General features: G+C 34.6%; 1 protein-coding gene across 8 annotated transcripts in view; it reads left to right on the top strand.

Moving 5' to 3' along the window:
* LOC131682841 (cytoplasmic phosphatidylinositol transfer protein 1) overlaps window positions 1-23,843 on the top strand; it is a 550,652-nt gene that overhangs the window by 357,453 nt on the left and 169,356 nt on the right. For 2 of the 8 annotated variants that reach the window (XR_009304171.1, XR_009304176.1), the window contains exon 5: window positions 17,652-17,881. The exons of the other annotated variants lie outside the window; for them this stretch is intronic. The gene's annotated coding sequence lies outside the window, so the exon portion shown is untranslated. The remainder of the gene's footprint in view (window positions 1-17,651; window positions 17,882-23,843) is intronic. 8 annotated transcript variants of the gene reach the window in all.

Here is a 23,843-nt window from a genome sequence, read left to right as displayed (position 1 = left end):
TTACAACGGTTACAATAATATCATAGTCAAGTGATTTTGAACATTGAATCTCAAAACGCAACACGCTACTCTACACTGTAATATCATAAGTTTGGTTGAAATTAATTTTAAACGGAAATATTTAATTTATCGGAAAGCTTACATAAAGGAACCCCGCGCACATCACTAGCAGACTGAGCAATGAAATGTTTCAATAGAGCAAAAGTGTAATTATCGTCTTGGTACGGAACAGATGGTAGTAGAAACGAAAATTTGACAGATGGGATGAATCCGCAGAGCGAGAGAAACAATGAGAGAAAGAGCAAGTAATGGTTATGCATAATGCGAGAGAGAATGCAACACACCAGAGTATGCTGCGTTCAAATTATATGTGTCGGTCCTGAAATTTATCGTCGAACCGTCACTGAAAATATGGCACATTTCTAGAATTTGAAGGGCCGGCAGTCTATTGTCATGATCAAGAATTTTGGTTCTTGACAAATCAAAACTGTGCTCCTCTTCGATCATGTGAACCATTAGCGCTGTCTTTTTGAACTCATCTGCGTTTCCTGTCTCCCGCTCACAGTTTGACGATTTGAAATCGTTGTATCGTTTTATAAGCGAGCGGTGGCCAGCTAGTCGTTGTTTGAGTTGCTGAGTTGTTAAACCAACGTATGAGCTCTCACAATCTGAACACGGAATGCGATAGATTACATTCCGCTTAGATTGTTCTGATGTTGGATCTTTTAATTTTGTGAATAGAGAAGAAATGGTTTTTGTACATTTAAAGCTTAAGGAAACATTTTTGTGGTTTCTTTGAATGATTTTAGAGAGGGCAGGCGTGAGACCATCTACATGGTGGAGCGATCGAAATTCCATTTTTTCGCTCTCGGGGATGCGCTCACTCTCAGCACTCTCTTGCTGGTTGATGATTCGGTTTATTAATCTGTTTATCAGGCCGCTGGGGTAATTATTATTGCGTAAATATTCTCGTACCGTCTGCTTCTTTTCGATTTCAGATTTGCAAGTAGACAGCCGAAATACTCTCGCAATGAACCCCATGGCAGTGTTAAGTTTTTGTGTGAGTGGATGGAAAGAGAGGTAATTTAAAATTCGCCCCGATGCTACTGGTTTTCTGTACCAGTCGGTTTGAATTTTTTGTTCGTTCGTTCTTATTAGGACCATGTCCAGATAAGGCAAACGGTTGTTGCTCTCAATCTCGCACGTGAACTGAATGTGTGGATTGTATGCATTCAGGGCGCTTTGCACGTGTTGAATTTTGTCAGCTGTGACCAGGTCATCCACATACTTTCTTATAAAGGGAATGGGTATATCGATCGTTTCTAACACATGATCTAGCAACGTTTCCATTACTAGATCTGCTAAGGCTGGGGATAATGGGTTTCCCATAGCTGTTCCCGATTTTTGCCGATAGTATGCTCCGCGGAATGCGAAATAACTGGAGGAGAGATTGAAATCAATGAGGCTGATGAAGGTATCTTCATCTTTTATTGTTGTGTGTTTCTCGATCGAACTCCAATTGTTTCGCACCGCTTGAATGACCAGGTCTCTGGGTATGCAGGTAAACAAACTCACGACATCGAAGGAAACCAACACATAGTTTGGAGGTAATGTTGTACTATTTATAAATGTGCAAAACTCGTAAGAGTTGAGCACATTGTATTTGTCCTGATTGATCGATTGTCTGAGTATGCCAGCTAAGTATTTGGAGAGATCATATGTTGGACAATTGATACAAGATAAAATCACCCTCAGAGGGTTATTTGGTTTGTGAATCTTCGGAAGACCGTAAATTTTAGGGCAAGTCGCGTGATGTGTAATGAGTCGGAACCTGGTTTTTTGGTCGATCATATTTTGTTCGTACAATGAATTGACAATTTTGTTGTTTTTCGTCTGTACTTTGTTCGTCCAATCCGTGTCAATCCGTTCATATGTATCAGTGTCGCCAATAAGGGTTCTCATTTTTGATTCATATTCTTCTTTTTTCATAATTACTGTTTTATTTCCCTTATCGGCGGGCACGATATATACTTCAGGATTGTCACGGATGAACTTTTTGCTTGTGTGAAGTGCTTCGATTAAAAATCGATTCACAGGGTCAGAAGAAGATTTGAAGCAACCGTTTTTAATGTAGAATACATTTAAGCTTTCAATATAGGGGTCCCGTTTCAAAATATCGGCTGCGGCGCCGCGTCAGATTTTGAACGTTAATAACTTTTAACATACTTAACAGAATGATTTGATTTTTAGGCCAATTTGTTGAAAATATGTTCCTCTATGCTGTATTAAAATTTGAAGTATGTATAACATGCACTAATAACAAAAAATTGTGTTTTGAAAAATCTTTCGAAAACGACTCGGAAAAGTGAAAATTTTCAGCCCATCCCGCACACAGCCGTCACTATGGTGGACCAACCGAACAATAAAATAATGAAAAGTTTATATATAGGTCCACTACATGTTTGTTCCTATGATTATTCGCATTGGGTTGCTTGACGAGAGCAGTTGGTGGGGGAAAGACGGCATATTCCTTTGGTTAGGCCATTAGAAGCCGGACGGAAAGGAAAGGCTCATGCACGGCACGAGAACGAGCGAGAAAGCGATAGTAGTGCATATTAGCGCGATTATATAAATATCTGTCGGTCGGTTTTTCTCATCATTCGTATTCGTTCAAGTACTAGCAGGCAGCCAGTCGACCGGAGGAAAGCAGTTGGCAATGACGAAGGCCGAAAAAGTGCCCCAGCTACTGGTGACTCATCGGAACTTACGCCCTGCAAGAATTTCGCCCCAACTAAAGGGCAACTAATCTGTAGGCTATCGTTCCAGCGTCTGGTTCGTGAGATTGTACAGGGCTGCAAAGTCGAGCTACGCTTACAAAGCTCAGTCGTAATGATGCCCCGAGAAGCCAACGATGCCTACTTGGTCGGTTTGTATTGTTAAACTGGCTCACCGTGTCCGTGGGGAGTGCGTCTGAATTATGCTCCCGCAATAAAACAATAAACGGTTCTTTACAGGACCAATTAATTGTGTTCTAATAAGAGTTAAACTGAAATTTACATTTTATGGTGTATAACAAATAATTTTCAGAAAGCTATATAAGAAATACGATGTGTGGAAAGAAAGAAAGAGAATTTAAATTATCCTCTCTCGCTCGTTTTCGTGCACTGCTTTTCCATTCCTTTCTGCTGCTATTACCATCATAACTAAAACGAATGTGCGTGTTCCCCCACCATCTCATGGCCAGTATTGCACCAATTGCATGTTGCTATTACACTTTGAATTATTTTATCGATCCTCTCTAGTATTGATAAAATATAGAACGTGCAAAGTACACTAGTCGCATGCTTTTATTCGAACTTTTTGGCAGCCTCCGTTGATTAACTGCATAAATCGATTTGTTTGTGCAGCTCCTTGCTAGTAGCAAACTAAATAGCCTTTATCAGCGCTAACAAATAATACAAAAGAATTTAAATTTGTGAAAATCTTTTCCTTCCTTCTTTTCAAATCTGCAACATTCTTTGAAAATATTGTTGGAATGATGTTATTGAAAAACTGAACATTAGAGTGGGACATGGTTATATGAAAAAAATAAAATTTGGCTCCGAGTAACTTTTTGAGTCCCATTTAGCTCCCAGAACAACTCTGCAAATTTTCAGCTCGATCAGTGGAACTATATTTTTGCGCCCGCGGTTTAAAATTTACATCGGATTTCATATGGGGAAATTGTCTTTTGCAAATTAATTCTTCCAATAGACGCCCTTTACCTCCTAAAAATAAATAGATGTCTGATTTTTATAGGAAATTTGTTCAGGAAACAAAGTCTAGAAGACTGCAAAACGATCTGATGCTTGTGGAAAAAGTTATTAAGCAAAAACCGATTGATGACTTGAAGATTGATGAAAATTTCACTTTTCATAGCATCACTGCTTCTGACGGTCTAATTATATACCAAAAATTTTAACTTTCTCTTATTATGTACAAAAGAAGCCTCAATTTATCCCTCAAAACCTTGCGAAGTGGCCAAATAGTGTAGATAAACGATTTAGACACATTAAGAGAGGATTAAAACAAAATTGCGTATAATTGAACAACCAACAGCAGTGGTGCTAGAAAAAATGAATATTTTATCAATCGTCAGAGCATCAATCGGTTTCTGCTTAATAACTTTTTTCTCAAGCGTCAGATCGTTTTGTGGTTTTCGAGACTTTTTGTCTTTGTTAAATTCCTTATACAAGCCACCTAACGATTTATTTTTAGGGAGTAATCGGCGACTCCTGAAGGAATTATTTTTTAAAAGTTAACTTTCCCATATAAAATCCCATGTAAACTTTAAACAGTGGGCGCGAAAATATAGTTTCACCGATCGAGCTAAGAATTTTCACAGTTGTTATAGGACCCAAATGGTACCTAAAAGTTGCTCGGAGCTGGAATCTAATTTTTGTCCCACCCTACTGAACATGCAAGTTTGCTAGCACTGGCCACTAGATTGAAGGCGATGGAAAGACAGAATATTCGTTTTGGTTATGCTAGTATTGGTAGCCGAACGGAAAGGAAAGGCACAGGAATAGCACGAAAACGAGCGAGAGAGCGATAGTAATGCTTTCTCGTGTTTTCATATATGAATATTGGTCGGTCGGTTTTTCTCATCATTCGTATTCGTTCAACCACTAGCAAGCAGCCAGTCCACCGGAGGAAAGTAGTTGGCAATGATGACGGTCCGAAAAAGTGCCCCAGCTACTGGTGGCCCATCGCAACCAACTACCGATCAGGAACTGTCGCCATGCCAGTATTTCGCCCCAACTAAAAGGCAACGGAGCAACTAATCCGCTGGCTAACATTCCAGTGTCTGGTTCGTAAGGTTGTGTATGACTTCAAAATCGAGCTATGCTTACAAAACTCAGCCGTAATGAAGCCAGTGATGCCTACTTGGTCGGTTTGTTTGAGGATACAAAGAATAATAAAAAATAAAGAATAATTTGAAATATTCCTCGCCCAAATCACTTTTTGTCCGAAAATTCCAATGAGTATCAACATATTTGAAGAACGTGTTCCTTATGTATTCTACATCTCTCCGGTTATGTCGCAGACATTACCCACCCATCTTTTTCTTTTGTTGACATGGTTTTGCATGATATTTGTGAACTGGTTGCGACTTGCCGCTTGTACCGCATCATCAGACTCAAGTTTTAGGATGGACTCTAAGTCTACAATAATTTTGAAATACGGTATTTCTCGATTATCCTGGAAGGGCAAGGCAAACTTAGGGCCATATCCTAATAATATCATCGTTTCTTTAGGAACTACCACATCAGTGGTGTTCCGTATCCAAGACTCGTTCACGGTGAAGTTGAGCGGCGACTCAGCATTCACTTTCGCCATTAGGCGTTGAAACTTTGTCTCAGTTTTGGCTTTGAGTAACCGGTTTTGTTTGTGGAAGAAACATTCTTGGGAGCTTCCACAAACAAAACCGGTTACTCAAAGCCAAAACTGAGACAAAGTTTCAACGCCTAATGGCGAAAGTGAATGCTGAGTCGCCGCTCAACTTCACCGTGAACGAGTCTTGGATACGGAACACCACTGATGTGGTAGTTCCTAAAGAAACGATGATATTATTAGGATATGGCCCTAAGTTTGCCTTGCCCTTCCAGGATAATCGAGAAATACCGTATTTCAAAATTATTGCAGACTTAGAGTCCATCCTAAAACTTGAGTCTGATGATGCGGTACAAGCGGCAAGTCGCAACCAGTTCACAAATATCATGCAAAACCATGTCAACAAAAGAAAAAACGGTTGCTTCAAATCTTCTTCTGACCCTGTGAATCGATTTTTAATCGAAGCACTTCACACAAGCAAAAAGTTCATCCGTGACAATCCTGAAGTATATATCGTGCCCGCCGATAAGGGAAATAAAACAGTAATTATGAAAAAAGAAGAATATGAATCAAAAATGAGAACCCTTATTGGCGACACTGATACATATGAACGGATTGACACGGATTGGACGAACAAAGTACAGACGAAAAACAACAAAATTGTCAATTCATTGTACGAACAAAATATGATCGACCAAAAAACCAGGTTCCGACTCATTACACATCACGCGACTTGCCCTAAAATTTACGGTCTTCCGAAGATTCACAAACCAAATAACCCTCTGAGGGTGATTTTATCTTGTATCAATTGTCCAACATATGATCTCTCCAAATACTTAGCTGGCATACTCAGACAATCGATCAATCAGGACAAATACAATGTGCTCAACTCTTACGAGTTTTGCACATTTATAAATAGTACAACATTACCTCCAAACTATGTGTTGGTTTCCTTCGATGTCGTGAGTTTGTTTACCTGCATACCCAGAGACCTGGTCATTCAAGCGGTGCGAAACAATTGGAGTTCGATCGAGAAACACACAACAATAAAAGATGAAGATACCTTCATCAGCCTCATTGATTTCAATCTCTCCTCCAGTTATTTCGCATTCCGCGGAGCATACTATCGGCAAAATCGGGAACAGCTATGGGAAACCCATTATCCCCAGCCTTAGCAGATCTAGTAATGGAAACGTTGCTAGATCATGTGTTAGAAACGATCGATATACCCATTCCCTTTATAAGAAAGTATGTGGATGACCTGGTCACAGCTGACAAAATTCAACACGTGCAAAGCGCCCTGAATGCATACAATCCACACATTCAGTCCACGTGCGAGATTGAGAGCAACAACCGTTTGCCTTATCTGGACATGGTCCTAATAAGAACGAACGAACAAAAAATTCAAACCGACTGGTACAGAAAACCAGTAGCATCGGGGCGAATTTTAAATTACCTCTCTTTCCATCCACTCACACAAAAACTTAACACTGCCATGGGGTTCATTGCGAGAGTATTTCGGCTGTCTACTTGCAAATCTGAAATCGAAAAGAAGCAGACGGTACGAGAATATTTACGCAATAATAATTACCCCAGCGGCCTGATAAACAGATTAATAAACCGAATCATCAACCAGCAAGTGAGTGCTGAGAGTGAGCGCATCCCCGAGAGCGAAAAAATGGAATTTCGATCGCTCCACCATGTAGATGGTCTCACGCCTGCCCTCTCTAAAATCATTCAAAGAAACCACAAAAATGTTTCCTTAAGCTTTAAATGTACAAAAACCATTTCTTCTCTATTCACAAAATTAAAAGATCCAACATCAGAACAATCTAAGCGGAATGTGATCTATCGCATTCCGTGTTCAGATTGTGAGAGCTCATACGTTGGTTTAACAACTCAGCAACTCAAACAACGACTAGCTGGCCACCGCTCGCTTATAAAACGATACAACGATTTCAAATCGTCAAACTGTGAGCGGGAGACAGGAAACGCAGATGAGTTCAAAAAGACAGCGCTAATGGTTCACATGATCGAAAAGGAGCACAGTTTTGATTTGTCAAGAACCAAAATTCTTGATCATGACAATAGACTGCCGGCCCTTCAAATTCTAGAAATGTGCCATATTTTCAGTGACGGTTCGACGATAAATTTCAGGACCGACACAAATAATCTGAACGCAGCATGATCTAGTGTGTTGCATTCTCTCTCGCATTAAGCATAACCATTACTTGCTCTTTCTCTCATTGTTTCTCTCGCTCTGCGGATTCATCCCATCTGTCAAATTTTCGTTTCTACTACCATCTGTTCCGTACCAAGACGATAATTACACATACTTTTGCTCTATTGAAACATTTCATTGCTCAGTCTGCTAGTGATGTGCGCGGGGTTCCTTTATGTAAGCTTTCCGATAAATTAAATATTTCCGTTTAAAATTAATTTCAACCAAACTTAATGATATTACAGTGTAGAGTAGCGTGTTGCGTTTTGAGATTCAATGTTCAAAATCACTTGACTATGATATTATTGTAACCGTTGTAACCCAAGTAGCAAATCGCAACTAGTTTTAATCGTCTAAGTCCGAACTATGTTACAACGAGGAAACAAAAAGGTTATTTTTGTTGCACTGGTTGAACATAGATAACATCACGGTTATTTCATAACATCTTTTGTCATCAAATGGTCATTTATGTTGCTAGCTAGAACATGTTCAATAATATTCCGAAGTGGTTGGTGATGCTGCAGAGTTTGTTGAAATGTAGTTGCTATTTTGATTTTGTGACATTTATTTTGACAATTGCACAGTTGACAAACACCAAAATTCTGACTGAAAACGTTTCTGTTTACAAAGTTGTATTCATGTTATACGTATGTTTCCGTCACATATCATCATTACGCCTTTCAGCACAAACTCACACGTATTAATAAAATGCCTTCGCAACACGGAATCAACAAGTTCACAACTAATGCTAAGCAAAACGAAAAATAAGTTATATTTTTGTTGGCATTACGTTGCGAAAATTCACCGATAACACTTCATGCGCTCCACTTGATATTATAGAGGCATTGAACTGTACGGTGGCGCTAACTATAATATGTTCGGTGTATCGGAAAGATGTAAAAAATGGCATGTATGTTATTGCTGATTTGAAATGAAATAATTAAATTCCTCCCGCACAGATTATATTATTGATATATTATTGATTCATATAAAAATAATTTTGGTACTAAGAACAGTAGGTAGATCGGAACAAGTATTATCAATTTAAGACAAAACGTATACTTAGTGTACCTTCCAAAAACAATAGAAAAGTTAACGTAATCTTAGGAGTACTCCTATTTAGCAAATTCCTTGTATAAATTGTGAAGTGTCTTTAAATACTAGTCCATGATATGTTAACTTTCGAAAAAGTTTTTGTCATTTTTTGCTGAATGAATGTTTTTCTCAAAAAATGATATTGCTTGCTTGTTGACGCAAAAGGTTTGGAACACCTTTAGTTTCAACAAGCTGGAGTAATAAGTCATTCGGCTGTTGCAACTATCGATTCATGTAAACCATATTGAAAAAGGATAATGTCAATTGACCAGCTGCTCTTGCGCTTCGATGCCATTCGAATTTATGAGGTTATGTAAGTTAAAATTATGGTTAGTTATGGTTTAAAATAATTCCAATTTTAGTGGAAATTGTTCATTTTTATAGTGTCTTGTAATAATATTACCCTGTGCTTCTCATAGGAGTATGACCCAATAGCTCAACTATTGATAATAATGCTACTACTGCGGCAACAGAAAGATTTCGTTAAAATCATTCATGTCAGATGTTTACATTTTTCCGATAAACCGAACATGTTATAGTTGGCGCCACCGTACAGTTCGATGCCTGTATAATATGAAGTGTACCGTATGAAGTATGATAGGTAAATTTTCGCAACGTAATGGGAACAAAATTACAACTTAATTATTATTTTGCTGAACTTTAGTTATGAATTGGTCAATTCCGTGTTGCGAATGCCTTTCATCAATACGTGTGAGTTTGTGATTCAAGGTAGAATGATGATATGTGCCTGATATGTACGTATGACAAGAATACGACTTTGTAACTAGAACGATTTCAGCAAGAATAGTATAGTACAGGGTCATATTAAGGAAAGGTATATTTTGGTGTGAACTGAAAATTTCTCAATGGAGACAATCCGTATGCAAGAGAATAGTGGTTCACAAATAAAAATCTTCGCTCATTGATATAAATTTGTTTGAAAAGCGAGTGTCGTTGTATTCACCAAAATCACATCCTTAATTCGGCCCTGAAAGCCTTGAAATCCATGTTGTTTATATGCATCATTTCTAATGTATTGGAAATAAAACCTCAACCGACTCGCAAAACTGTATAAATGTCTACCATTAAGACGATTTATGTCACTAATTTATGATTAATGTGTGAATATTCTATTTCTAATATGTTTTGGGTTTCTTCATAAAAAAATGCTTTTAAATATTATTGCGAATTTGGTTTCATCAAGAGCGCGTGAAATAATAAGAAGTAGGTTAAAATATCACTCGATAGGCTCTGATCCGCAGTAAAATTTTATATCTCATTGATAATTTTTGATATGAGGAATGACACTACTGTTCATATTTAAATTATCAACGTACATTTGGACTTGGTTGACATTTTCATTTCCACTGGTAACATAATCTTAACATATTTGTATGAAAATATATTACTTTGCGGTTGCGATTGACAGTTCAGGTGAACGGCAAAAAGGTATGATTAAGAAATCTTGTCGCGACCTACATTAAACATGTTGACAACAATATGATTTCATTTAGCTATATTCGTATCGTTATTGCAACGAAAAGGAAACAAGTTTTTACTGTTTTACTCAATCATAATTATGTTGAAAATCGACCTAAAACTGCGCTTTTTGGGTCGCGCAGGAAGTTAGATGCCAGTCACAACAGCGCTTATTTTTTGTTACCAACTGGTTATGAAATAGTCGATGAAACAAAAATTGCTACTTGGGAAGTAATTCTGTACTGATTGTAAATCTGTGATTGTTATATGTCATCAAGTTGTTAATTGTAGTTTTGCCCTGAAGATGAAGGCGTAGACCTTCGAAACGTAGGCGATAGACCAAATAAAATAATATTGGCTAAAACCGTGACCAAAAGCCATCTCCATCTGTTGAAAACAAAGTGGTCGTTCTTCCAGTTAGCCAAAAAAAAAAATAAAATGGTTTCATTTTGGAATATGGGATAGCCTTATAAAATCCGAAAAATCTGATATTTTTATGTAAAGTTCACTCATTTTTCTTAAAAATAATGAAAATTGTTTTTTTTATTCAGTTTTCCGTGGTTCATCGACTGGCTACACATATTCTGCATCCTCAATAAAAATCAAATTAATCCGTTGAATAATTATTATTGTTTATTTTTATTTATTTCTAATAAATAATGAAGTTAATTGTAAGTGTGTTTTACACAACGCGGTAGTGTGTAAAATCTCATACAGTCAAACCTAAGTATGAGCGAAGTGTGTGGCGGTAAGTTTTTGGCGCGCAAGGCGCTATTGAAAAATTCATATCTCCGTAAGTATTTAATTGCCCACTCCCAAATTTTTACGGCATCAAGAAAAATGATTTTCCCATTTCATACAATAAAAAAAAGAAAAAAAATCATGTCGAAGTTTGAAAAAATCGATATGTTTAAAACTTTTCAATATTTTCCATGAAACCAATACGTTGAGTAAGTATTAATATACTTCATCCGAAAGCTATGAAAAAGGCGCACATTTCATGTTTTGGTCACTTTTTGGTACCTTCTTTACTTTTGACAGTACGAGTGATTGAAAAAAGTAGGTTTTTTTTAAATGGTGAAATTAAACACAAAAAATCTCGAAAGTCTCGCCTACTATGTTAAAATAAAAAAATACGTGTCGAATATTTTTGACTACTAACCCAAGAAAAAAATTGATCTGGGCAAAATTTTTTTTTGTGGCAAATTTTGCGTGGAATATATATATATATATATATATATATATATATATATATATATATATATATATATATATATATATATATATATATATATATATATATATATATATATATATATATATATATATATATATATATATATATATATATATATATATATATATATATATATATATATATATATATATATATATATATATATATATATATATATATATATATATATATATGTGGCATTCTACGCAAAATTTGCCACAAAAAATTTTTTTGCCCAGATCAATTTTTTTCTTGGGTTAGTAGTCAAAAATATTCGACACGTATTTTTTTATTTCAACATAGTAGGCGAGACTTTCGAGATTTTTTGTGTTTAATTTCACCATTTAAAAAAAACCTACTTTTTTCAATCACTCGTACTGTCAAAAGTAATGAAGGTACCAAAAAGTGACCAAAACATGAAATGTGCGCCTTTTTCATAGCTTTCGGATGAAGTATATTAATACTTACTCAACGTACTGGTTTCATGGAAAATATTGGAAAGTTTTAAATATATCGATTTTTTCAAACTTCGACATGATTTTTTTTCTTTTTTTTATTGTATGAAATGGGAAAATCATTTTTCTTGATGCCATAAAAATTTGGGAGTGAGCAATTAAATACTTACGGAGATATGAATTTTTCAAAAACGTACCGCCACACACTTCGCTCGTACTTAGGTTTGACTGTATGAGATTTTACACACTACCGCGTTGTGTAAAACACACTTACAATTAACTTCATTATTTATTAGAAATAAATAAAAATAAACAATAATAATTATTCAACGGATTGATTTGATTTTTATTGAGGATGCATAATATGTGTAGCCAGTCGATGAACCACGGAAAACTGAATAAAAAAACAATTTCCACTATTTTTAAGAAAAATGAGTGAATTTTACATAAAAATATCAGATTTTTCGGATTTTATAAGGCTATCCCATATTCCAAAATGAAACCATTTTATATTTTTTTTGTTAATCGAGTAAATAATAGTACAAATTTTAAAAATCTTTTTGAATATCCTGTTTCAGTCAATTTTATCAAGAGTTATCATATTCGCCGTGGCGCTCCTCGACGTGGAAATGGTTGGACATCTACTCTTGGAACGCTTGTGTGGTTCTGTGTGACTGCAATTTTTTCTCGTACATAATGAATGTATAAATAAACCTTAACATTACAAAAGAGGTCCATTGTTGCTTTACCTTCAAAATTGTAAACCAAAATCATTTTCGGTTTAAGCACTTTTCATCAGACGCCCCCCTAAAGGAAAACATACACAGCTAATGCGTTATGTTTGTTTTAGATTATTATTGTTTTATACTCAATTTTGTAGTTGATTTTATAATATAAAACAATTGGGAATATCGTTGTATGAGATAGTTTTTAATATGATTAAAATATGATATTTGTATTCTGGCGATAAATGATTGCTGAAGAGAGATTCTTGCAGTTCTGCAAAAATGTTGAATGAATGCTTTTTAAGTTTCTGGTGCTTTTTAAATCTTGTTTTCAGTTTAGTTACCTATCGTTTCTACGTCGTACTCTTAACTCCATTCTTTTTGAAAACCTTGAATGTTTGCATTTATTTTTCTGATGGTGTTTGTCAACATTTTAAAAATGTGAAAAGTTGTACCAATTTTTTCACCACAAATCAGACTGCATTCACCCCACACAGTGACATTTTCGCACAAAAGCCTATGGAAAAGGTGCTTGCGACGAAGCCATTATTTGTCGAGCCAGTTTACAAATGATCAATGATGATCAAATGTGGACCGCTACTGAGTCGTACGATGTGGCAAAAAAAGCTGCTTTGTCACGCAATGTTTCAAGTTCAAATCTCAGAATAACATAGGAAACGTGCCAATCGAACCAATTTATTCTGATCATTTCACTATGTTGACAATCATTTCACTATGTTGAGACGAACGTGGACTTCAAATTAAAACTGAAGATCTTTTCTTCCGGCGACACTTTTGAATGATTAAGACAAAATAAAACTGAAATTAAACATACATCTAAATGCAATAAATAGTAAAGTTTATCGCAAGTGTGTTTTACACAACGCGCTGGTGGGTAAAACTTCATACACCCAAGTCTCAGTACGAGCGAAGCGCGTGGCGGTACGTTTTTCGCGCACAAGGCGAAAAATTCATATCTCCGTAAGTATTTAATTGCCTACTCCCAAATTTTTATGGCATCAAGAAAAATTATTTTCCTATTTTATACAATAAAAAAAAGGAAAAAAAAATCATGTCCAAGTTTGAAAAAAATAGATTTGTTTTAAACTTTTCAATATTTTCCATGAAACCAATACGTTGAGTAAGTATTAATATACTTAATCCGAAAGCTGTGAAAAAGGCGCACATTTCATGTCTTGGAAACTTTTTGGTATCTTCTTTAGTTTTAACAGTACGAGCGATTGAAAAAAGTAGGTTTTTTTCAAATGGTGAAATTAAACACAAAAAATCTCGAAAGTCTCGCCTACTATGTTGAAATAAAAAAATACGTGTCGAATATTTTTGACTACTAAACCGAGAAAAAAATTGATCTGGGCAAAAAAAATTGTGGCAAATTTTGCGTGGAATGCCCCATATATATGACGTTCGTGATGTCCTGGGAATCCACTCACGGAATTTATTCTGGATGTGTAACGGATGTGCTGATTTGTTTTGTAACGATAATTTCCGCAGAATGGCTTCGCGTCTTTGCGACAATGCAATGCCCGACGACAATTCTCTGAAATCATTAAACGATGACATAGCTAATTTAAAAGATGTCGTTAAAGCTCTCTCGCTTAAAGTCGACACAAAATCGCTATCTCCAACGGTAGTAACCTCCGAGTCCGGTTACATTGACTGCTTCCAATATCCAATGCACAATTGGATTAAAAAACACATGTAAATAAATCTATTAATGAATCTTATCCTCTATTCCTTAGCTAAACATAAAATTATTTAAATTATCATTACTATAGTATTAAACTAGCTTAAACACTAATATTAACATTTCCTATTCCAACATGGTGTCAGAATTTATCCTATTAAATAAAGGCAAATAAATTAAAACAGATGAATTATATTTGTCTTTGAGTAATTAAAACTACAGCTATACCCTATTATTAGATTTCGATTTGAATTTGAATTTGCTATAAAATGTTCCCATACCCCTTGACACCATAATCCCTATAATCTCGCACTATCTTGATGGTCTTCCGTCAACTGCCGGTGACAGTTTCCCAGGCAAGACATCAACGGGAATAAAAACAACTGTGAGCAGACGATCGGTCTCTTATTTGGTACTAAAAAGTCATTAATATAAAGTGCTACTATTAATTCATTTTTCGCACAGTGTTCGGCGTGTGTCGGCTGTCAGTCAGCCATTGTGTTCAGTGAACTAAGCAACCCTGTGGTGAAAATTCATCGCACCGTAATAAGGGTCGCCGACAAAAGTTGGCCCAACTCGATTGTGCGGACTGCGGAACCAATCCACCCGCCATCTCTTCGAGGTTCGTCGTCGTCAAGATATTTGAACGAACCGACTCTGCGCTACCCTGCGTCGGAACCGAACGCGCGCTGCTGTTGTTGTTGGACTGGTTGCTGCTGCCACCAAGCGTTGAAACGGCCGGCCTCGAAATCTTCAAGACAGCTACCAACGCCGCCGCCATGGAAGAACGAACGCATGGATTACCGTAAGCTAGTGCTATTTCATCCTTTCCCACATTTAAATAAAATCAAATATTTCTAAATTACATTCTATTAAATAAAATGGCCTCTAATTGTGCATGTTTAAAACTATTTTTTATCTTAATTGCAAGAGCCTTTTTTGCTAGTTTTGTCATTGGTTTTTGCAGTCAGGGAAGATAGTCCGCAATTCCTTCGTAGCAAATTGCCCCCGCCGGGCAAACGTAAGTAATTAGTTACACGGTAAATACATCTTGGACAAGGATTGCTGCATATAATCCCGTTCCAACACTCCTAAACGTAAGCGTGAAGATGATACGCTCAAAGCAAAAATCACTAATATTCGTGGAGCAAAAGCTGCGTTTGAAACGATAAAAATAGTATCACAACCTGAGGAGCTGTTATGGGTCTACTTGTCTGCATTTGACCCCAGCACGACGGACGATGATGTTTGTACACTTGTGAAAGATTTCTGGGAAAGGATATCCAACCAAAATTAGTTCGCCTAGTTCCTAAGGACAAGGATCTCTCATCTCCAATTCAAAAATCCAACGGCCTATCATTTGACTACTAACCCAAGAAAAAAATTGATCTGGGCAAAATTTTTTTTGTGGCAAATTTTGCGTGGAATGCCCCATATATATATATATATATATATATATATATATATATATATATATATATATATATATATATATATATATATATATATATATATATATATATATATATATATATATATATATATATATATATATATATATATATATATATATATATATATATATATATATATATATATATATATATATATATATATATATATATATATATATATATATATATATATATATATATATATATATATATATATATATATATATATATATATATATATATATATATATATATATATATGCAGAGTGTTTGTTTCATGGTTAAGAACCTTTTGGGGGGGGGGGGGGGGGGGGTGATAGACACACCATCAAATCTCAACCGATACAGAGTTATTGAACTTTTTGTGTGAAAAACTTATTTATCTTAAAATACCTCTAACTTTAAAAGTATACTTTGTATTTTAAATCTTTTAGTTCCATTCGAAAGGTGAGAAAATTTCCTATTCAATAGTGTTCTCATATCCGTTAGTTAATTAGTTTTAATTACCTTTTAGCTGTAAAGTAGTTAAAAGTTAGTGTTTTTGAGGAGGTTTTTGCTAATTTTCTCGAAATAATGAAGTATGATTATAGCAATATGCATTTTCCAAAAGTTGGGTTTTAGGACGATTCATAATTTGTTCTTGGACGACATATTCCTATCTCTTCTCATTTCTTTGTAATTTCATTACTATACTTTTCCTGTAACCGACTTGCAAGTGCTTAAAAGGCTCTAATCTGAAAAATATGCTTTATATCGTTATTTACAAGATTACTCAATAACTCAAAATTTGTGTTTTTGGAGAGTTTTTTAATTATTCTAATTATTAATCAACAAAATTTATCGTTACTATTGTTCATTTGATGCCCTTTAATGTTCTCTATATCTTTTTATTTGACACTTTGTCTATATCTCTTTTCATTTTGCTGCTATTTAATAGTTAACACAGCATGAACTCGCCACAAATGTAGTGGGTTCGAAATCGTTATTTTTGCATATGAAACGATGTGATAAAAACTATTTTGCGTCGAAACCAAAAGAGATAATTGAATGGTGTCAAAGAAAGAACTGTAGAACTTGCTGAGATGCATTATTTCCATGATAATAATGGTGATGTTTATTATTTACTATTTTAAGAAAATTAACGAAAATGCTAATAACAGCACTAACTTCAAACTAATTTACTACTAAAAGAATACTAAATTCACTTAACTGAAAGGTATTAATACATTTTTCTCTGTAAAATTTTCCTGGCTTTCAAATAAAAAGAAAAAAAGTACAATAGGTGCCATACTTTTTCAATTAGAGCTGGTATTAGTGAAAATAAGAAAAAAATCCCCAAGTTGAATAACCCAAACTCATGAAAATAAGAAAAGGTAAGTGTATTATGTCAAAGAACGAATTATGCAGCTCTTCAAGACTAACAATCTGGATTATTAAAATGATGAGGTTAACTATTAGGATTTTCAAGAAATTAACGAAAAATCGATTAAAATTGTTTAACTTTCACTAAATTACTTTGAAAAGGCTACTTAAACTCATTAGCTGAAACATGTGAGGGCATTACTCAATGCGAAATTTTCTCACCTTCCCAGTGGACCTAAAATATTTGAAATCCAAAGTATACTTTTTGAGTTAGAGGTATTTTCAGATAAATAAGTTTTTAACACAAAAAGTTCAATAATTTTGTAATGGTTGAGATTTGATGGTATGTGTAGAACGATTTTTTCTCCAACTATGACAGTCAATCACCCCTCGAGATGTTCCTAACCATGAACCAAACACCCTGTGTATATATATATATAAATTGAGCTCCATCGATTTATAATACAATAACAAATTTATGCTTTATTTAATGACCCAGTACCACAACTAGCAAAACTAAATCAGCTTTTTTACATTTCTTCTAGTGTATCAGAGATGTTCTCTTGCTTGGTCATCGACAAGCATTTGCCTGGATCGATGAATGGCATTGGATGTCCATCAACGACGTTCGAGAGTATGAGAGTAAAAAGCAAAAAGAAGCAAATGAAAAAGTTTTGATAATAAATGATACTGCTCAGAGCTCGGACGCTGTTGATTAATGTTCACCGAATTCATGTATATTTCGCACATAACACATTTTTTTATCTACACTAAGGTAAGATACGATTCAGTAGATTACTATCAAATAAAGTGTTCTATAAAATATAAATTTTGGTATTGTTTTTCGCATATTACTGTTAGCAATTCTATAATGTTCACATTATCTTGTCTGTTTATATTTATGTTTATAATTCATATTCGTATGCCTCTAGTGCATTTATTTAATATTGTTTTATAGCTTACGTTATCGATTAGTGCGAATTATAAGTCGGAGTTGAGTTCAAGGATGGTTTCTGTCGTATCGATGAACACTCATTTTGCACTCTTTGACAGATTCCTACACGCGCAAGAAAGAGATTTGTATCACCTCTACAGCAGAAAATGGATGTGGTTCATTGAATACCGAATGAACACCAGTGCGTGTGTGACGTATTACCACTGAGAACTGACATACAAGTAAAGTTTTCAACTTGCGTAAGAAATAAAACTGTCGCTTTGAAATGACAAAAGGGAGTAGTAACTTGCCACTGGTCGGCGCTTCACTCGGCCAGCAATCGCTATACGGGACATGTGTGCAAACTTGGATACAATGGTGATTCACGCATGCGAACCTGTATGCGATGGTGATTTTCAACGTGAAAATACGTTAAATGTTTACACAGGTTTTTCGGGAAAGTTTGTTCCAACTTATATGTCTGTTCTCTGTGGTATTACCCGTGTGTGCATCGTTGCTTGTTTCTTGTCTATACTGATTCGTTCTCCAGCAAAACTGGGTTGTTCATTTTCGTTTTGCGATCCGATTGCACACAGAAAAAAATATTCTTGTAAACATTACAATAAATGTGTGTTCAAATTTACTATGGATCAAAATGGTAAAAATAATAGAAAATTAAGTCAACACAACCACTTAATAGGAAAAAGGACTATGCATCAATTGAAATTCTATGGTGTTTCTGACTATATTAATTATTTGAACCAACTATACTTTTGTGTTAAAATTCACTTAATTTCCAGTAGTATTTATTATGCGTGTTGTTATCGTCCCGTCATTTTTTTCTTATAAGGTCAAATTTTACCATGATTATGGTAAAATTAAATGTAATGTACCGACAAATTTCAGCTGAATATGATTTCCGTTTAAATGTAGGGGAACTGGTGGTAAAATGAACACGTTAAGCAAAGTTATTATTTTCTAACTAATAAGTGATTGAGATACTACAATCACCTTATACGTTTCTTGTTAGACATGTTTTGTACATATTTGGTGAAAATATTTCGACATAAACAAACATTAACAAGTTTTTAACATTAACAACAAACAAGTTTTCAAACATTATTCTTGATTTCAAAACATGTCCAAAAAAGAGACATGTTTATAGCGTGTGGGTAAAATGAACATATGCTGGTGGTAAAATGAACACCTTCTAGTGACCTGCAAAATGTTCTGTATGTATGCAATGCTTAGCGTTGAATAGCAATTTCCGAGCAATTCCGATGTCCCAGCGGCTCATGAGCATTGCATACACACAGGGCATTTTGTAGGCAAAAAAACAAAAAATTAAATTTTCATGTAATACTAACCAATTTACAATTCTGTGACATGGAAACACATCTACAAACTTGGGGTTATCCATAGGTGTTTAAACTTTAAGGATCTGTTGGAGAACAGTGAAGATATAGCAACTTGAACTTAGCGATTAATTTTGAGGATTGGTACTTGGAGCAGCAAGATGGTTCATATTACCCCCACTACAACCTGTTCATTTTACCCCCTTAGACATTTTATTTTCAAACAGCCGTTCCGATTGAGCCGATTTGTCCTGATCCCTACTTATTGCTGTGAAATATCTGCAAGAGGTTCAAGTACTGTCATGTAACACCATTTTCACATTAAAATTAAAATTTCACCACAAAAGACCTTATATTCTACATGCCGAATTTAACATCATATTTATTTCACATTCGACAGCTTTTTATCAAAAGAAATTATTTCAATATCCTTTGAATACTTGGCAGGTCACGTTTCTGTGAAGTCTGTTCTAAATTTAACTAACATTAACTTGATTTGGCTACCTGTTCATTTTACCCCCCCTGTTCATTTTACCCACAAGTCCCCTACTAGAAACATTATATTTCTAAGTGTCAAGGGAATATTGACGTGCGCCATTTCGATCCAATAAACTTGTTTTTGTTTATTGTCGCAACAAGTTTATTTGTATTGCTTATTTTATTGTGAGAACGAATTTTCTACAAAATAAATATAATTTAACATCCACAATCACATGTTCCGGAGAACATTGCTGGAAAGTCTAGTGGTAAGTTTAAAATGAAATTTTAATGGTGGTATGATAAACTGTCGATATAATTGATTCTTTTAGGATGACCATAAGCCAGACTAGTTGAATTCTGTCTGAAATTTGAGCTTAAGCTTCATCATAGTTATCTGTAAGTACTCGTAAATAAAGTATATCTTCTAAAAAACTAGACCCCTCAATGTATTCATAACTATTAGCAGAAGGAGGCACTTATTTGTGACATTATATTTGTTAGGTATACAGCAAAATCTTACAGTAAAAAGTATATCGTATATGGTAAAATTTACTATGAACTTAAATCATCACGGGAGAATATTAGTTCTCAACTTGACTACTTTCATTGTTAAAACGAATACCATACGGTGAGATGAATATACTACAATCATAGTGAGAACTGCAGATACCAAAGATATATTAATATGGTAGCAATGATTGTTTACGTGGTTGCAGCGAAATCATAATATTATCAGCTGAAAATTGTGGGTGCAATGTAATTAATTTAACCCTCTAAAATAGTAATTTCAACCGAAACTTTTTTTGCGTGTAGGAAGAGAGTTGAAACATTCGATTCAATCATTTTTCGATTGCATAGAAGCTCATTCCAAATAAGAATCGATCGCAGGTGAATTAATAGAGGAAAAATAAAACATAATCAGAATGTCCCGTGGATGTAGTTTACAATAGGGCAATTCAGAACTTTCACTTTTTAGAATTTTATACATATTTTATTATTGAATAAAAGGTCAATTTTATGATGGTTTATTATCAATATTATTAACAGTTTATAAGGCAGTGGCAACTGTATTGCCACCAAGTTTATTTTTTTCTCTTCAATAACTACTCGGCAACAATGTATTTTTCCTCCACTGCAATAATATACTAATGGAAAGAACTTTATAATTTTTTGGACTTTGCAAACCCAAAATGATGGTTTGAGAGCAATTTGTATGTCTGTAGTTGGCCAATATTGATCAATTACAGAGTATAAGCTCAATCTTTCTGTAAAACCTACAATTCACCGAATATTTTAAGATAAATATGATTGTTAGGATCACTTGGACTAGATTATGCAGTTTTTTTACATGGATTTACTGCAACCTAGAAAAGAAGAGCCTTTTTGATTGCTCACAAATATATCAAATATGTTTTCGCACCTCTAAGGCAATGTTTTTGGGCTTCGCGGGCAGTGGCAACTATATTGCCACCAACAATTTATATTGATTCTGTTTAATTATTTTGGTTGAGATTTTTTTTCTGAACCAATTATTCACACAACACTTCTAGGTTAATAATCTTCACTATGAGAAAATATCCTTTGAAGTTTCCATGTACTTACTTCTGTAAAAATCAAAAACTAAGTAAACCATTCCATAAATGTACTCGATACCTCTTCTAATTGAGAAAGCAACAGATACTAAACAATTTTGTCATACTGATCGCAGTGGTAGATGCCAAATCGAAAACTTTGTGTAATCAGTTTTTTTCAAAAATCCATACGAAATTTTAAATAGCACAAAATCTTATCGATGAGAATGCGCTTAAAAGGGCATTTTTGCATGTCATAATCAATGGACATTCTCGAATCTGATGGGGGGCAGTGTCAACTATATTGCCATCAAGAATAATTATAATTTTCGAAAGAAAAAAAATACGTACGTGTATTAAGTGACGTAAACTTTGTTTTCTAGCATAGTATGTTCAATTCCTTGTTCAATTTTCACGGTCTTATAATAGGTTAAACATTTTCAATATACCATAGGCACATTTGGTATTTCAGATGTAAATATATTAAAAATCATCATTTTGGCATGTTCGACACTCATACACACATTCATAAATATGGTACCGGTTTGTTTGTTTTGGAGATTTATGACACTATTTCAAATGAAACCATGTAATCAGCAAATGTTTGAAAATAATCTCTCTTTCGGCTAATATTGTAAATGCATCACAATTTTTAAAGCATTAGGGCTAGGGTATATATGTACAGGATTTTGTTTTTGACAGCAAATGGGTTCCGTTTTGGAAACATTATTGTTATACATAGTAATTCTTTTTTTAAAATATACGCAATATATATACTGTTGTAATAAGGGACCTTTCACAACAAATCATGACATGTTGTGACATATGGGGGAGGTGGAGTAAGCAAGAAAGTTGATACTATGGCCCCAAAGCCGTATTTAGGAATAGAAAACTGCTGGCGTCCAAATAGTTTGCTCTAGCTATATGATGCCTTTCATAATAATATCAAATTAAAGGTAACCTCAACCTAAAAAAATTCAAAAAGATTTTTTTGTTGTTTTTGACAAAAAAGGCAATTTTTGACATTAAAAATGTCTTACTCCACTATCTAGGGCTAGGTGTCATTCTAAAATCTAAACTATCTCCCATGTAACGAAACGATATAAGGTCTGCACGCTTATAACTCCGATATTATTAGATGGATTTTAATCATTCATACACCAACCGATTCAGAAACACCTAACTTAAATATTGGTAATAATTTAATATCTCCCAAACAAAAGTAGACTTTTGGAAATTGGAAAAATTAAAAAATTCACGTAAAACGGGAAAATTACCATTCGTGAGGCAGATTTCTCAGACACAGCCGTCGTGAGAGGGCATCTTATCAATCGAACACGAAAAGTCATAAATAGAAGCGACGCATGTCCGTTTAAATGAGTTGTTGCTAATATCCCATACGAGCAACATCGTCTCCGGGCGATGCAATAAGCGTTATCGATTTTCGGTAACGTTGGCGTTTGCACACACTCGCACCTAAGTGACTAAACCATATACGGTTAGTTTATAAATAGAGGTGACGCGTACCCGTTTGAATCAGTTTTTGTTCTTATGTCGAACGGGTAAGATCGTGGCTGCAGCGTCTGGACGCTACACTAAGCGGTAGATGCTATGCATTTTCGGCAACGGTGGCCGTGTGCGGATTTTTCGGGTACCAGCACGGTGTCACAGAATGATTTGCAAAGTGGGTGGGTGGGGTTATTTGGATTTAATTCAATACGGCAGGATGCGACTTATGTGTGCTGCTTGAGAGTGTTGCGTTGAAAAAAAAAATATTTATTTTTATGTATGCGTGTGCGTTATAACTTGTTAATTCATGTTTACGGCGCTTTGTAGCTGCGTAGGGTAAAGAGCCTATTGGCTTTCATATGTTTCATATTTCGGTTATATGTGATATATATGATATGTGATATGATATATATATATATATATATATATATATATATATATATATATATATATATATATATATATATATATATATATATATATATATATATATATATATATATATATATATATATATATATATATATATATATATATATATATATATATATATATATATATATATATATATATATATATATATATATATATATATATTTCGGTTATATGTTTTTTATCAGTAAGGCATCTGACAACGTGCTTCTGTATTTATTGCACTGTTCAGCAGCGTAGTTTTTGCCAAGGTGCTTAGAGTTATAAGGTGATTCGTCTTTGGCAGTAACTAGGTGAGGAGTGAGGTACGCGTGCAGCATACTGCGGGGAAGAAAAATGACAGCGAACAACTTTGTTTACCGCCTGAGATCTAAGCAAACATATGGAGAGAAATGGTAAACAATGTTGTTAGTTGTCGTTTCTAAAACCAACATGGCTGATCGGCGTTTTTGAGGA

The sequence above is a fragment of the Topomyia yanbarensis genome, chromosome 2 (assembly GCF_030247195.1).
Source record: "Topomyia yanbarensis strain Yona2022 chromosome 2, ASM3024719v1, whole genome shotgun sequence".
Classification (NCBI taxonomy): Eukaryota; Metazoa; Arthropoda; class Insecta; order Diptera; family Culicidae; genus Topomyia; species Topomyia yanbarensis.
This window is presented reverse-complemented; position numbering and strand designations above follow the sequence as displayed.